The sequence below is a fragment of the Neolamprologus multifasciatus genome, chromosome 5 (genome assembly GCF_963576455.1).
Source record: "Neolamprologus multifasciatus chromosome 5, fNeoMul1.2, whole genome shotgun sequence".
NCBI lineage: Eukaryota > Metazoa > Chordata > Actinopteri > Cichliformes > Cichlidae > Neolamprologus > Neolamprologus multifasciatus.
Genome location: NC_140443.1, coordinates 17,083,144 through 17,098,073, shown reverse-complemented (window position 1 = coordinate 17,098,073; position 14,930 = coordinate 17,083,144). Strand labels below are relative to the sequence as shown.

Sequence of the window (14,930 nt, the reverse complement as noted above, 5' to 3'; positions counted from 1 at the left end):
GAAAGACAGAGAGAGAGAGAAAAAGAAACCTTCATGTGAGCTGTCTATGTGAAAGTAGTTCCGGGCACTTAACCCAAAGAGGGGAGAGTCCCGGATGTTGGCTCGGCCGCCGAAAGAAAGGCGAACGGGTGAAGGCGGAGAGAAGCTGAAGAGGGACGCCACGGCACCGCAGGCACACCGGCGAAGCCACGGTCACAGCGGCTCTTCACACAGGACGATAGCGTCAGGAGCGCAGGACATCCCCGAGGGGGGAGGGCAACCCGCTATCCGAAGAAGAGGAGGTGAAGGAAAGGGGGAGACAGTTACTCTGAAAACTACCGTGAGGATTACAGAGAGCCACCGTCACAGCAGCTTTCACCCTGAGTAAGTGAGCTACACGGGCATGGAAGTTGAACTAAGGCCCACGAAATGGACGACTTTAACGGGGAAGTGAGCTGCACTGAAGTTGTGGGGATTGCGCCCAGTGAACAGGCCCTGACACACGGTTCTCCACTCGCTGTGCCGAGGCGTGAGGGGGGACTCCTGTTTTTTTCCCCTCTTCTTCTTCTTCTTCTTCTGCTCAGGGAGCCAGTCAGTGTTTCCCCCGTGGTCAGTGTTAGTACACCCCGGCCGTGCTGCTGCAACTCTCCAAGTTGACAGCTCTTGCGTTAGCCTGCTAACACCGCCGTGCAACCGGTGACAACTGACAGGGCAACTTTGACAGCTAGCTAGCCAGTTTTGGTAGCCAGCTAACTTTAGCAGAGTGTTGTGGGCGCTTTCTCCAGGGCCAGGGCTAGGTGTGTTTGTGTGTATGCTTGTGCTTTTCCTCGCTTTAGGTGGCTGTATAATGACCTACCCCAGCCCTCCACAGCTATCGTTAAGCTAGCTGTTTGGTATGTGAGACGATGTGTGTCCAGCATGGAGTGAGTGTGTGCATGAGCCCAGTGTCATTTGGCTTTCCTGCGTGCTCTGACGGTATTTGACTCACAGCTGTTGCAGTGTGTTTTCTCGTCTGTCAATCGTCTGCTTCTCGGGCGAGGTTATAAATTCCTGCAGGAAAAATAATGATCCTAGCATGAAAAAGATGGGGGGGACCCCCTCAAAAATCTAGTCGACCTGTGCGAGAAGGGCGAAGAATTGTCATGAGGCTGGGCAATCAACAAGTGCAAAGCGTGTTTCAGGTGCATTTTACGCCGCTGATTTTGATCTCCAGTCTGCCTCTGTGCAGCTGTGCATTGTCCTGAGACGGCACAGGCGGGTATTGCGGTTGACTCTTTGGTCATTTGTGCAAGATTTCTCGGGGTATGCTTTTTCTTATCTCTTATGGTTTTTTTAGTAGTGAGTTTGTGATCGTTCAGAATACGGCATACACACACACACACAAAACCAAAACAAAACAGCTGCGACATTTGCATGCAGTTGTGTACAAAAACGGCGCTCTTCCCTTTTTATCCCGACTTCCTTTATTAAAAGATGGATGGCTGAACTCTTAATTTGCCCTGCTGTCAACTCGTGCAGGCTTTTATCAACGGATTCAGTGTGCTATTGCAGAAATGGGCTTGCAACGAGCTAATTATCATATACTCTCAATTAAATTTGCCATAAAGCCGGCGAAAAAAGGTTAAATTTATGACTAAATCCAAGCGTAATAAATTCCCCCCCCTAACATCCCAACCATGCCAGACCTTATGCTTCAACTAACAAAATGCCCATAGCGTTAGTCAGCACCCACAATCAAAGGTCAGACCTGGTTTGCTTCTTAATCACCCATCCTTTAAATAGCAGCCCCACAGAGCTGTCTGGATCGAGGCTATCTGTGCATGCAGCTGTAGAAGACACATGGTGTTTAAGTGTGCATGGTGTTTGAAGTTGTTCCATCCAGGTCACTAGAGCCACAGTGGTTCCATTAGGCGTATTGTGGGGAAATGAGCATGCATGCTTACCCCATCATTTTTATCATTCGAGTTTCAAGAAGTGACACCAAACAAGATGTGTGAAAAGTCTTAAGTTTGCTATGTGTTTTTTGGTGCTTGATGCAATTCACTAAAGTCGCCTTTTTATAAACACTGCTGTTTTTATAAGCAAGATCTGTCACCGGGCTGTGTGACACTGGTAGTATTTGTAGTTTTTATCTGACTTGAAGTACGGCTAATGCGTGCTTTTTAAAGGCTGCTGCAAAAGTATACATTACAACACACACACACACACACACACACACACACACACACACACACACACACCTAAAAGTCTCTCCCTAAAGCACTGTTGTAACATCCATTTAATTCCTTTTAGTCTGTAAGCAATGCTCTTGTTCATTTCTGTTTAAAGCTGAAAATGCTGGGCAGGCTCAGACTTGGAGGTTCCTTCATGTGTATTATGGCTTAGTGAGTGGACTTAGTTTACAATTTGATATCAAACGGAGCCTGGTTTGGGATTTTATTTGTCATAGTAAAAAGAAAGAAAACAGTTGTTAATCTTTGATAAAATGATTGACTATTTGAGAAGAAAGTGCAAAGCATATTACACACGTAACCATTTTTAAATGTGCATGGGAGGATGGGATTCAGGTTCATCTGTAGTTTTGACCTACTGTGGTTTTTGAAGTATCCTGCTTAATGGTTTAAAAAAACAAACACCTACATCATCAAGGTGTTCTAATGTTCTGTGTGTGTGTGTGTGTGTGAGTGAGAGAGAGAGATGACAATAACATTTATCTACCATCTCTGAAGAAAAATTAATTTGTTGGCATGTGCAGAAGACAAGGAACATAAATGTAAAATATTGCATCACAGGTACTGTTATGCTTGGAGGTGTATAATTTAATAGACTAAATAGAATAATGACATGATATTGGGATAATTTTGATGTATGTCAGGGGTCAGAAAGCCAGTATTGTACTGTGAATTCAGAACAGCTTTTTACTTTTTTGAATATGAGCTCATTTGGTATTCAGTATGTGGCCCTGTGCCTAGCCGGTCTCACTGAGAGGCTTTTTAATTTCTCCCCTTGTTGAAGTGATTATTCAAATGGCCATCCGTGAGGTGCAGTTATCAGACTCCTGGTGCTAGTTGAGCCTGTGGCAACATGAAGGCCCATCACAGCCCCCCCACCGCCCTGTGTAGTTGGACAGCACCCAACAGGTACCCTCTGTTGCAACCCCTATTAGACGGTCACATCTTCCCCCTCAGGCTGAAAACCTTTTGTGTTATGCGATTGGCAGATGGCAATTTATTCATGAGGACTGCTGATGCTTTGGGTCAGAGGGCTCGGTTTAGTATTTTTTACAATGACTTAGTTTTGGTCTGAATCCAAAGTGGGCTTGTTTCAGTCTTTCTCTCTCTGCTCTGGAATGTGAAGTTATTTTAGGTCTTTTTTTTTTCTTCCCTCCTCACTTCATCGCCCATCATCTTGTCCTTCAGCGTGTTTTTCTCCTTGGATGAGCGAAAAAACAGGATCTTCCTTCTCATTTCAACAGCTGTTTGCTCTGCATGGAGGCCAGGCTCAGGCACACTGACTGGACAGTTTTTGGGTTGTTTTTTTTTTTTTTTTTTTTTTTTTTTGAAAAATTCTTCCTGTACCCTGCTTATATCCGGCGTTGGATGTTTCGCTCTCATGGAAGCCGTTTTTGGTGAGAAGAGACTGGCTCAGTCTTCATTAGCAAAGCCGTGCATCACTAGAATGCCGATGAGCTATGAAGCCATTCATCTGCTGGAAATGCCTCCCTGATTCCAATTTGAATCTTGTTTGCAGTCACATTGTGTGAGCCCACTTCTCCATGTTAAAGAAGTCTCTTTATGTGAGAGATCAGAGGGGGATAATTGCACTTAAGTGAACCTCATTTAGTGCTGGCCAGAGCAATTACAGTAACTGCAGTTCTAGGCATTTTTGGGGCCTGGAGCAGCTGTCATTGAGTCTCTGTAGCTGAGATATCAAATGGTGAATAGAATGGCATTGCCATGCCATCATGGGAATGGCATATCCTTGGATGGATTTTAATTAGTTTTTGCAGGTTTTTGCTCAGCGCTTTTCTTTTTTTTTTTTTTTCTCCATTTGAAGAAAAGCATAATTAAAAATGACAATTAGAAATGCATTATTTTAGTAATGATTGAAAATAAATTATTCTCAAGGTGCTGTAAGGTGAAAAAAGCCAGCAATGTTTCTTCAGGCAAAACCCCCTGGGCTTGAGGGAAATGTTTTATCATTAATGTTATTCAGGAGCCAAATTTTGGGTTTTGCTCAGCTGGGTGCTTTAATCTATTTTTGCTGTAAATTAATGAATTTTTAAAGAGCCCCTCGCTGGATACGGGTGGATGTGGGAATGCAGCGCTGGTTCGGTTTTCAAACGAGCCTCTCCTCCTCCTCCGTCACCCCCACCCTCCTCATGGGATGGAGAGAATGAATTTGCTGAAGCACTACACTTTTCATTTTTTATTCATCCAGCAATCCACTGTCTAGTTCTCCTCATCCTACCTCCTCCTCATCTATTGAGGTGAATTTGTCAGTGAACTAGTCTTGTATGCGCCAATTCACGTCCTGGATTGGAGTTGGGCGTAGATGTGAATTGGTGAGGGAGTCATGGGATATTTAATTCAGCTGGCTCTTTGGCTCATATTATCAGTACATTTGCTCAGATGCATGTTTTATCTAAAAGTGTTTATCGATTTATGTCTGTCTGACTAATCAGGGACGGTCTCTTTGCAAGGGGAACTACAGTAACTACCCACACTAGAGCTTGCCGGGTAAGTTTAGAAAGTGGAGAAGAAATGGGTGGGGTAGGGGCAGAGGGGAGAGGAGGGGGGGTTTGGCGGCTCTTGTATTGCATGGCGGTTTCGGTGAGTCATTACAGCCTTGTGGTAGCAAGAAGGATTTTTTTTTTTTTTAAATTTTGTGGCAATTTTACTATAAATGTGTAACTTGATCTTATCTTTGCATTGGGTTTAAGGAGAGGTGCGTGACCAAAAGTGTTACGAAAATGATGGTTAGATGGTTTTACTGTAGTAGATGTGCAAAGGAAATCGGGCCCTGCAAGTCATAATGACGTGAAAACAAAAGTGTTTCTGAGTAAATGCACGTTGTGTGTGTGCAGTAGCTGTGTCGTGTAAGATTTTACTTACATGAGTGCTAATGAAGACCCAAATCCTAAACGAATAAAATAGGCCTCAGTTTTCAGTTCCTTGACGGATTTAATAATTCATCATATTGTTTGCTTTGTCCTTGAGTTTTAATAGGCCCTCGGTATCAGTGTAGGCTTTTTTTTTTCTTTTCCTTTTGGCTGGTTGCTTAGTAGAAGGAGTTGATATATGATTCACACTCTTAGGAGACCTTCGCGCTTTGTGCAGGAAGGAGAGCTCGCTAAGCCGACGCAGCTTAAGTAATAAGAGTGGAGCTTTCATCCTAGTATTTGGTATCTGTTTTAATCATTACTTTGGCTCGCGTGGCAGAAATAAAATCCAATTTTTAGGCAGCATTCCTAGAGAACAGGGAAATTTTTAAACTTAATACGGTAGCACTTACAGCTGACTAAACAATGCAGCTTTTCCTGCATACCAGTCGCCACAGAACTTTCATTTATGACATATCATACGAATGGCGGCAATAACTGCTGCACTAAGGTCTCTTCATGAAATGACACTTTAATAACACGATATTCCCAGATGTTACGTCCAGCTCCCGCCTGTGGACTGCATGCATGACATGGCAATTTATAGGTGATAGCATAGCAATAATACATGGAGAGCGTAACATAAACCAGACTTGATTGAATATGATAATCTCTGTGCTGTGAGATGCAGCAGCTGGTTCACAGGTACAAGCATACATAAACCACTTAAGATGTACAAAGTTACAGCCAAGGTGAATTCACTTGCTAAAAAAAAAGGTCAGCAGTGTGCGGTTGGATAATCTCTCGTGTGGATGCCACTTGCTTGTCCACTACAGCGGAATTAGTGTCTGAAAAGGAAGCATGCACTGCAAGTTGCAATTCTGTCTGCCCTCCTAGGTTTATTGCCTTTATAGCATGATTGTGTTAATGCTGTTGCAATGTAGTTACGGTCGGGGAAAAAAAGAATTGTTATTTGGTTGAACATCAGTCTGCAGACTCCAAAAGGCAAAGTCGGAGAAGGTCAGTTTTAATTTTGGTCCACAATCCTAAGGCAGATTGGTGAAGCTGAATGGTGAGGGCTTGCCACATCACTTTGGTTCATACTAGGGCTGCCACAAACGATTATTTTGATAGTCGACTAGTCACCGATTATTTTTGCAATTAGTCGACTAATCGGATCATCATCCATTGGAGGTAAAACATACAGCTTATTGCATCTGCTCTTATATAACTATCATTAGCTTACAGCTTTAAGTGCTTAAGGTATGTGCTAACTAAAAATAAAGACAAGATGATAGTTTATTAAATTTTAATTAAATTTGCAGATTGTTTCGGTGGAGTTTAATAAACTCCTTGCTATCTAAACTATAACGGGACACCGGAGTATATTCTCGAGCATCTCACACTTCTGATAATCAGCTGTCTGCTTGACGTTTATTCAGCTGTGTAAAAACTATAACTTTAATCTCAATCTCCAAACGGATTTACTCAGGAACAAATAAAATACTAAAAAAAAAAAAAAAGCCAAATAATAACAATAATAATAACTTAAGTTATCTAAGTGACTTATATATGTTTAACCTGAGTAGCGAAAGACTGCAGTGGGTTTGAAAACGATTTGCCGGGAGTCCGGTGTTCTCACGGGCTCTAGTGAGCCTTGCCGAAACGTCTCAGACGTCTCCGAAAACGTCTGAGCGCTTTTGAAAATATGTGGTGTCTTGATAAACTGAGCAGATATTTGCTACATTCTCGCCTGAAAATATGTTAAACGTTTATTTTGTGACCCAGAAAGAATAATAAGAGTAATATTAAAACTAACTAGCTGCCGCCATTGTTGTAAACTGAGCTGGGCTGCGCTATGAATTCTGGGATACAGCTTCTTCTTCTTTGGGGTTTAACGGCAGCTGGCATCCTTGTACATGCAGTGCTGCCATCTTCTGTTTCAGTCCGTTATTACACTCTTAAATCCTACTACTTATTCCTGCGTCTTTTGTGATCTTACAAAGCTTCAAACGACGCGTCGACTATTAAATCAGTCATTGACGATTTTGATAGTCGATGTAATCGTGACTAGTCGACTAATCGTGCCAGCCCTAGTTCATACTCTGCCAACAGTAAGCTGGTGGCTGATAGACCATTCATCATGATATCACAAGATAGAACCTGTTTGAGCATTTTTTTTCTTTTTTGATCACAACTGAAGGTTGTGTTTAGCTGCTTCTTTTCTCTGTGTTGTGATTTCTGACAATGTTAAAGTGAGCCTGTCCAGAAATAGCTTAATGCAGAAGTTAGAGTCTGTGTATGATGTGGTGTGTGAGGCTCATGATCTGTAAGGACTAGTGCCAAGTTCTGCAGATGTGATGTTAGTTGGGAAGGAACTGCAGCGGATCTCTTAGACTCGATGATTTAACACTTCTTTTTCATACCCCTTGCTTATGCCTCATTATCATCTGTAGTGCTCAGAAGAAGCACCCGTCAAAAACCTCTCTGCTATCATCATTTGTTGCTCTTTTTTTTTTTTTTTCTGTGTGAAACCTGATGGATTAGCCTTAGTACTTGGAGCCTCCATCTGTGATTCAGAAAACCCCTAACAGAAGCCAAGGATTCTCTCTGTGGAGTTGGAGGAAATGTTGATCTGTGTGTGGACCAGGAAACCCACACGTGGTGACTTGCTCCTGCCCCATCGTTCCCTCCTTGCTCTCACACGTAGCCAGTGTCTTGATTATGGTTTCACATTGTCTCTTCCCTTCTTTTTCTCTCTCTGCGCCATACTCTCCTGTGCTCTTCACTTAGCAAACAACACGTCTGCAGAGAATTCAGAAGAATGCATCTTGTTACTAGATGAGTCATACTTCCTCTGGTTTGCATGCCTCTCCCTCAGGGTGGATGAATGAGAGGGCGGAGAGGTTAGCTGGAGGAGGGGCTCGGTGGCTGAAGCAACATGGTCTGTGCCAGTTGCCCAATGTAATTAAGAAGTTATCAATGCATTGGTCACAGGCCATGAGCTGCTTAGATCAGCGCTGCCTCACAGATGTGGTTGTCCCAAGGTGGCTACGTGACTGACAGCTTTGACCAGGGTGAGTCACTGCCTTCAAAAAGTAACTGTTTGGTAATCTCAGGCTCTGACCCCGTAAGTCAGCCTCTCTGCCAAGGTGCTGTGGCCCTGGGAGGGGAGCCCAGAGCCTCAGCTCTAGGGAGAAACAAGACAGCACCTGCAATTTGAGAAATGTCTCTGGTCTACTGAAGGAAATTTATATGGCAGAATGAGAAGACTGTAGATGAGTTTGCATGTAGTTACTATGCTTCAGTGTTTCTCAGGAGGCCTGACTTTGGGATAAATGTTTAAAAAATAGATTAATTTTTATTTATTTATTTATTTATTGGTGTGAATTTCACATGCAGTTAAGTGTCTCACACTGGTTTTAATTTCCTAAACGTATGCTTTCAATTTGGCTTAATTTCACTTTGCCTCACAAAATGCACAGAACTGAAAACAATTTTGATTATCTGTATAAAGCTGATGAAACAGTATCAGGCCTCTCCTGGCTCTTGCTCTGTCTTTCCCCATACCTGCTCTGCTTGGTCCCCTGCCAGAACCTATGACTCACAGGAGACTGAGTGACCTACTTTTTTTTTGTCTTCTAGGAGTGCCAGAAGATCTTTCTTATTTGCAAGACGATACACTGGGTAAATATAAGTCAATTAAAATGCACTTAATGCACCCATTTTTGGATTTAAGCACCTAAAGGCTGTGTCAGCATGGCGGCCACCTCAGAGAATTCCTTTCATTATTACAAGCAAAAAAGAAACGTAGTAAACAGGCGAGCTTTGATATCTCATTAGATGCAAACTGAGTTTAAGACCACACTGGCTCTCATCAAGCCAATTTAAAAATATAACTCATTTAAGCAATCTCATAATCCTGCTATATCTCTGTACTTTTATATTGCTCATTCCCAGTTTATCCAGGTTGTCAGAGATTATGGTTTGAAAGCATTTAAACAGAATCAATGAAAGCTGCCTAGTCGGCTTTTGCTGATTCTCAAGGCCTAGTCGGCTTTTCTTTCTCCAATGATGGAGTTCTGGCTGTACTGTTAAGGTGATGTTTGAACAGTTGCTTTTATGTATGCCACTGATTAGTCAGGAGATAAAAAGTTTGGGTATACATGCAATCTTTCAAATGCCTGGTTTATAGTTTGCCCACCTCTGAAAAGAAAAACAGGGATGGGATCAAAAGCCATAGGATCACTGAGATGGCTTGAGCTGGTTTTTGATTGGAAAAATATGCCGCTTTGCACCAGATGGAATTTCCACTTTAATCGCTAATTGCTGTTTTTTGGTCGTGTTGTCTCTCATTGATGCAGAAACAAGCTGTGCAGTTGAATGTGCTGTCTTGGCTGCTCTTTTTCCCTTCTACAAGGCTCGGCTTCTTTGATATGTCAGTTTTGTGTTAGTCTGCCGCCTTCGTCTTGACACGATTGGCCCCGCTTGCTCCGACCTCCTGGAAACCCCCCAGCATGCCCGCCCCAGGGTGTGTGTTCAGTCATTTATTCGGCTTCCTCTAAAAGACTGCCATGCCTTCACTTCCCTTCTAGTTTCCCTCCTCTTATTAAGATACAGAAGGCAGAGCAGTGTTTGGTCTGAAAGGCTTAGTGCTGGGGAGTTACTGGTATGTACAGTGGGGGGTCAGGGAGGGACTGTAGGCATGGGGACTTCAATGACTTAATGTGTGCTGTGTGGCCCCGGTCACACTTGTGCTAAGTTTTGCAGGCAGCTCACATTGCTCTAATTTATGCCTTTTTTGTGTGAGTCCATTCACAGAAAGTCAAAATGATGCTTTGACAAAAGTGACTATAATTGGAGGGGAACAAATTATGAAGTCATTGGTTAATGCAGATTGCTGCTTGAGTTTATGCCTGATAATCCCTATTTAGTCATCTGAAATGACTGCCTTTTTGAAACCTCTTTTATTTTTATCATTTCTTTTCTCCAATGAATTTTGTCACGTGTTTATTTCTTTCTTTGAGGTCCCAGTGGTGAACCACTTTGACCATCAGTCGAGCATTTTGATTCTCTTCTTTGCTTTATCAAACATTTTGCTCTCAGTGAAATCCTCCAGGCGCCTTTTATAAAGCTCAAGCCTAGAATTTCTCAGTCCAGTGGCACACCTACATTGTTACCCATTTACTCCAGTATATAATCAGCCTGCTACAAAAGCGTGATCTTGAATTTGCTGGTTGTGTGGTTCGCTAGAATATTGCTAACAAACCAATAAGCATGGCTTCGAATCTACACTAGTGGTACTGGTTAGGGGTGGGTACCCACAATGTGAAAATATTACAATACATTGGCCTCTAACAACAGTATCATAACTCTTTGTGTAACTAAAGTACAAAAATATAAACCCTAACAAAAAAAGCATAAAGCAGGTATTCATTTACTGGTATTTGTATATGCCCATGGCCACTTGCTTGTATTGGGTTGGACCCCCATTTGCCTTCTTCATGGCATAGATTCAACAAGGTGCTGGAAACATTCCTCAGTGATATGGTGATATGTTCCATATTGAAATGTATGAATCTCCCTTTGAACTCGCTGTGGTGTTGGGGAGGTGGGAAAAACACTTTGAAATTATTTGAGCTTTATAGAAGGTACACTGTGGTCATAAAGGGAGGGAGGTGATCAGTAAGGAAGGCTGTGGTGGTTAAACCGTGCTCGCATGGTATTAAGGGCCAGAAGTCTGAACCAGTAGCAACCTGAACTATTGTTACAAAGCGGGATGGACCCAAGCTTTTATGTTTTTTACGCTAAATGCTGTCTTCCATTGTCAAATATTGGTGAGCATGTGCAAGCTGTATGCTGGCTTTCCTGTTCTTAGCTAACAGAAGTGTGACCTGGTGTGGTCTGCTCCTGTAGCCCATCTGCTTCAGGTTTCGATGTGCTGTGCGTTCACAGATGCTCTTCTGAAGACCTTGCTTGTAACAAGTGGTAATTTGAGCTACTATTACCATTGCCTTCCTGTCAGTTCCTATCTCTGTTCTGATGTTTGGTGTGAACTTCAGCAGGTCATCATCATTATGTCTTCATGCCCAAATTCATTGAGTTGGTGCCATGCGATTGGCTGATTAGATGTTTGCACGAACAAACTGTTGAACACATGTACCTAAAAAAGTGGTGTGTGTGTGTGTGTGTTAATAAGTTATAATGGCAGAGTTTTAGCTTTGTAATTAGCTCACCTCTGTGTCTACCAATCCCCCCCCCCCCCCCCCCCCCCGTTAGTTTCTTCCCTTAAAGATAGCTAAATAGTAACTCTGGTAAGTCAAATTAGTGGGAGAATCAGAGCGGCTGCACGTTTTGGGTCAATATTTGGCACCAGCCCGCTGATAATTGTATTGCAATATCAATATTTTGTCTCACCCCTCGCACTGGTGCCAGCTAGTTTTGTTTTTTCTTCTGTTACCATCTTCTACATAAAATCTCATCATTACCTACAAAATCTAGATGAGACAATGCTGACCAATTAATCATATTTTTGCTTTGACAGTGATATGAAAATAGAAGATAAATGAAACGACTTTCTACAGACTAAGGAAGATTTCTTTATCCATATTTTGGGGGGTTGATGTTCAGGGTTTTTCCTCCACACAAAAATTCCTCAAGGAGTATCAGAATAATGAATATATTAATCTTAAAGTTTTCAAAATCAGGCGTCAAGCATAAAATACATTTATTTATTTATTTATTTTTTAATTTATCGAATGCCCAGAAATAACACAAGACTGCTAAGTAATGCAGCCTGGTTGCCTTTAACTATATGTAGATCAATCGTGCTTATGTGCATTAAATGCATTGTCACCAGCAAGGTTGTCAGGTGACAGGATGAATTCACGAGTGTTTAGCAGGCTATCATTTCTGCAGAATGAAGGCCAATAGCAACCTTAGGTGACCAGTGTTTCCTCTCAAAGAAAAAATAAAATAAAACTACTGTAACTTGAAATAACACATTTTTGGCTTTGGCTAATTTTATCACTTCTTCACTTTGGTCATTTAGTTTCTAAGTAAACAAAGGTTTATTTCAGGCTTTAGAGATGTATTCAGAGAGGATGTTTTAGAACTTAAATATCAGTTAGTTTCTATTGTACACTTTATTTTTATCTATCTCTGACTACTGAGATAACATGATAGTGGTAAATGAGCAGCATAGCGGATGTGGTAATAAGGAGAGTGTCACATGTGGCAGAGAAGTCATCAAATGTCTAGAAGGGACCATTGAACATTTTTGGTGCAACCTTACCTGCTCAGTGTGCATGACAGCAGTTAACAGTTTGGCCTAATCGGCCACAAGCAATGCAGGTTTAATAATTTAGAGACTTGAAGGGACCTAACGTGCATTTTCTTATTTTGGTTCTGCCACGTTTTGGACAACTTTTTTCCCCCTAGTCTTTTTTTTTTTTTTTTTTTTTTTTTTTTTTAAAAACCTCATGTATACAGTTCTGGCTTATTAAAAAGCCCAGTACAAGATAAATAAGGATTATTGTACTGTGAGTCATACAGAACTAGTCTAGCATAGCCCAAAGATTGAAAATATGAAGTTGAATGTTAGCATGAAAGGTCTGCTTAACTATGTATATTATACTGATTATCTTGTTATTAAGGTTGATACATATGTGTAGCTAATAAGGATTTTTAACGTTCTTTTCTTTTCTTCTTTTTTCTCTCTTTTTAAAATTGATTTATTTTTAATTCAATTTTAGGTTGTTGAGATATTTTGTTGCTTATTTTTTGTTGTTGCCCTGGTTGCATCGGGGCGGTTATGACGCCACCATTGTCGCCCTGGGACAGTACAAACATTGCAGTAAACGCTCTCAAAGTGAAACACTGATTTGTCTTGTGTGATCTGTCATTTATTTTCTGCTCGACAAATTGTGGTTACACAGTCAAATCACCCTGCTGTTAAAAAGCGTCACTTCTGTTATTTCATACATTAAATATTGTAATAAGTGCACCCTTCTTTATTCTTTTGCACAACTGTGTGTCGTAAGACTCGGTTAAAACTAATAAAAATTAATTGAATATAGAGGGATTTGGTAATACTTTGTTATGTTAGGGCCGCCAATCAGTGCTTTTCATCCATATTTAGCCAACATTTCACACATTTAACTAACTGGCAGTTTATATTGTTGCATTTTCAAAGGGTATCTATTTTCGCCCAAATAAGAAAATGGATATGAAAGTCTTGAAACACAAAATAATTTCCAAGTTCTCATTTTTAATTCTCCTTATTTTATTTATATGCTTAGTAAGCCATCATATACCTATGAGTCAGAGCAGACTGAGTAGGATTTTCCTTCACCCTGTCACTCGAAACTACAAAATTAGACAGTTTGTTAGCTTTAGTTAAATACGTTTCAAGTGAAACATGAAAGCGAGCATGACGACCCAAAACCATTTTTTTCTTCATAGATTTTGCATTTCCACCAAGGCTAAACATTTTTTTTTTTCTTTTTTCTTTTAGAACACTAACTTCTTGGGTTGGTGGGGAACCGTGCAGGTCAGATCTGGAGCTTGCATGGTATAAGACTGTCTGCCCTTCTTTCACACTGACTCACGTTGCATGGCACATGATTCACCACTTTCGCCAATGAGTCATCCTGAACAAAAGCGCCTAATTTTAAGGGGACCAGAAACAAAAGACGGACCTTTCATTGCTACATACTTGGCTTTTCTTTTTTTATTTGTTCTAAAGCAAAGTATGTAACATTTGCTCACTTTGCATACTTTATGTGATACTGCATAATTTGTAGCAATAATCACTGTGCGGTAGTATCACAGGGTGTTTTCTGCCATTGCTCCATTGAAACGTTCTTTGCCAACATCAAAGAAGACAAATGGCTAATCAGAAATGTTCCAGTTTTGCAGTTTTAGAGTCTAAAACTTAGAAATGTATTGGCAAGAAAAATGTTGTAGCCCTCTTATGGCCTAACAGTTCAACAAGGAGCACATGGACACAATCAGTATTCCAATAATTATTTTATTTTCCAGATACTGGAAAATATTCAAACCTGCACCAATAAAAATCCATTTGTAAGGGTAATCTAATATTAGATTAGATTAGATTATGCTCCTCTTCAGGTACTTTAACTACAAGTAACAGATTATTAGAAGTGGCTGTCTCTCCAGTGAGATTCTCATCCCATGAATGGACTTCATTTCCAGAGTGTTGGATTGCTGCTGGCGATGGTAGTCCCTGTTGTGCTCTGCAGCCTCAGTGAGCACAACCATTTCTGCTTAGAGTGGCCCTCCAGCTTGGAGAGCAGAGCAGGACTAAGACTCCTGTCACCAGCTGCAGCCCAAAATGCTACAGGCCGTCCGACTGTGGGACGAGACGCTCACCGGAGAGGCAGTTATGTTATTCTAGCGGCCAAGATAGTGTGCCAAGCATGAGACTGGAAGGAGCAGGAATAGGTTTTGTTTTTTTTAAATTTTTTATTATCATTAATATTTTAAATTTTTATTTTTATTTTTTAAGGACAGAGGGTGTTGTTTTCCTCTGAGGGGATTAAAATTAAAATACTACAATGACTTGCCAGATGTATAGCAGTTAGGCCCGCCCCAGTAAAGTCTGTGTGGGGAAACACTCCATCTTTCTTAGATGTGTGATCTCTCAGTGGGAATCGAGACTGGCTGCACAACAACGCAACTCTTCCTTCCAAGTTTTAGCAGCCTTGAGGTAGATTTATTTAATTTTTTTCCAATTCTGTCAATATATCCTGCATGCAGATGTATTTAAACTGAATACTGTGCAATGTAAATTCTTTCTGGGGGAGTATCTCTGAGTTTGTTTGCATAT

General features: G+C 41.2%; 1 protein-coding gene across 3 annotated transcripts in view; it reads left to right on the top strand.

Moving 5' to 3' along the window:
• The window catches only part of foxj3 (forkhead box J3), a 96,972-nt gene continuing 82,042 nt past the window's right edge, over positions 1–14,930 (top strand). For 2 of the 3 annotated variants that reach the window (XM_085159250.1, XM_085159248.1), the window contains exon 1: positions 9–363. The gene's annotated coding sequence lies outside the window, so the exon portion shown is untranslated. Of the gene's footprint in view, positions 8,768–14,930 lie in introns of all 3 variants that reach the window. The other variant, XM_085159249.1, reaches the window with a different exon arrangement.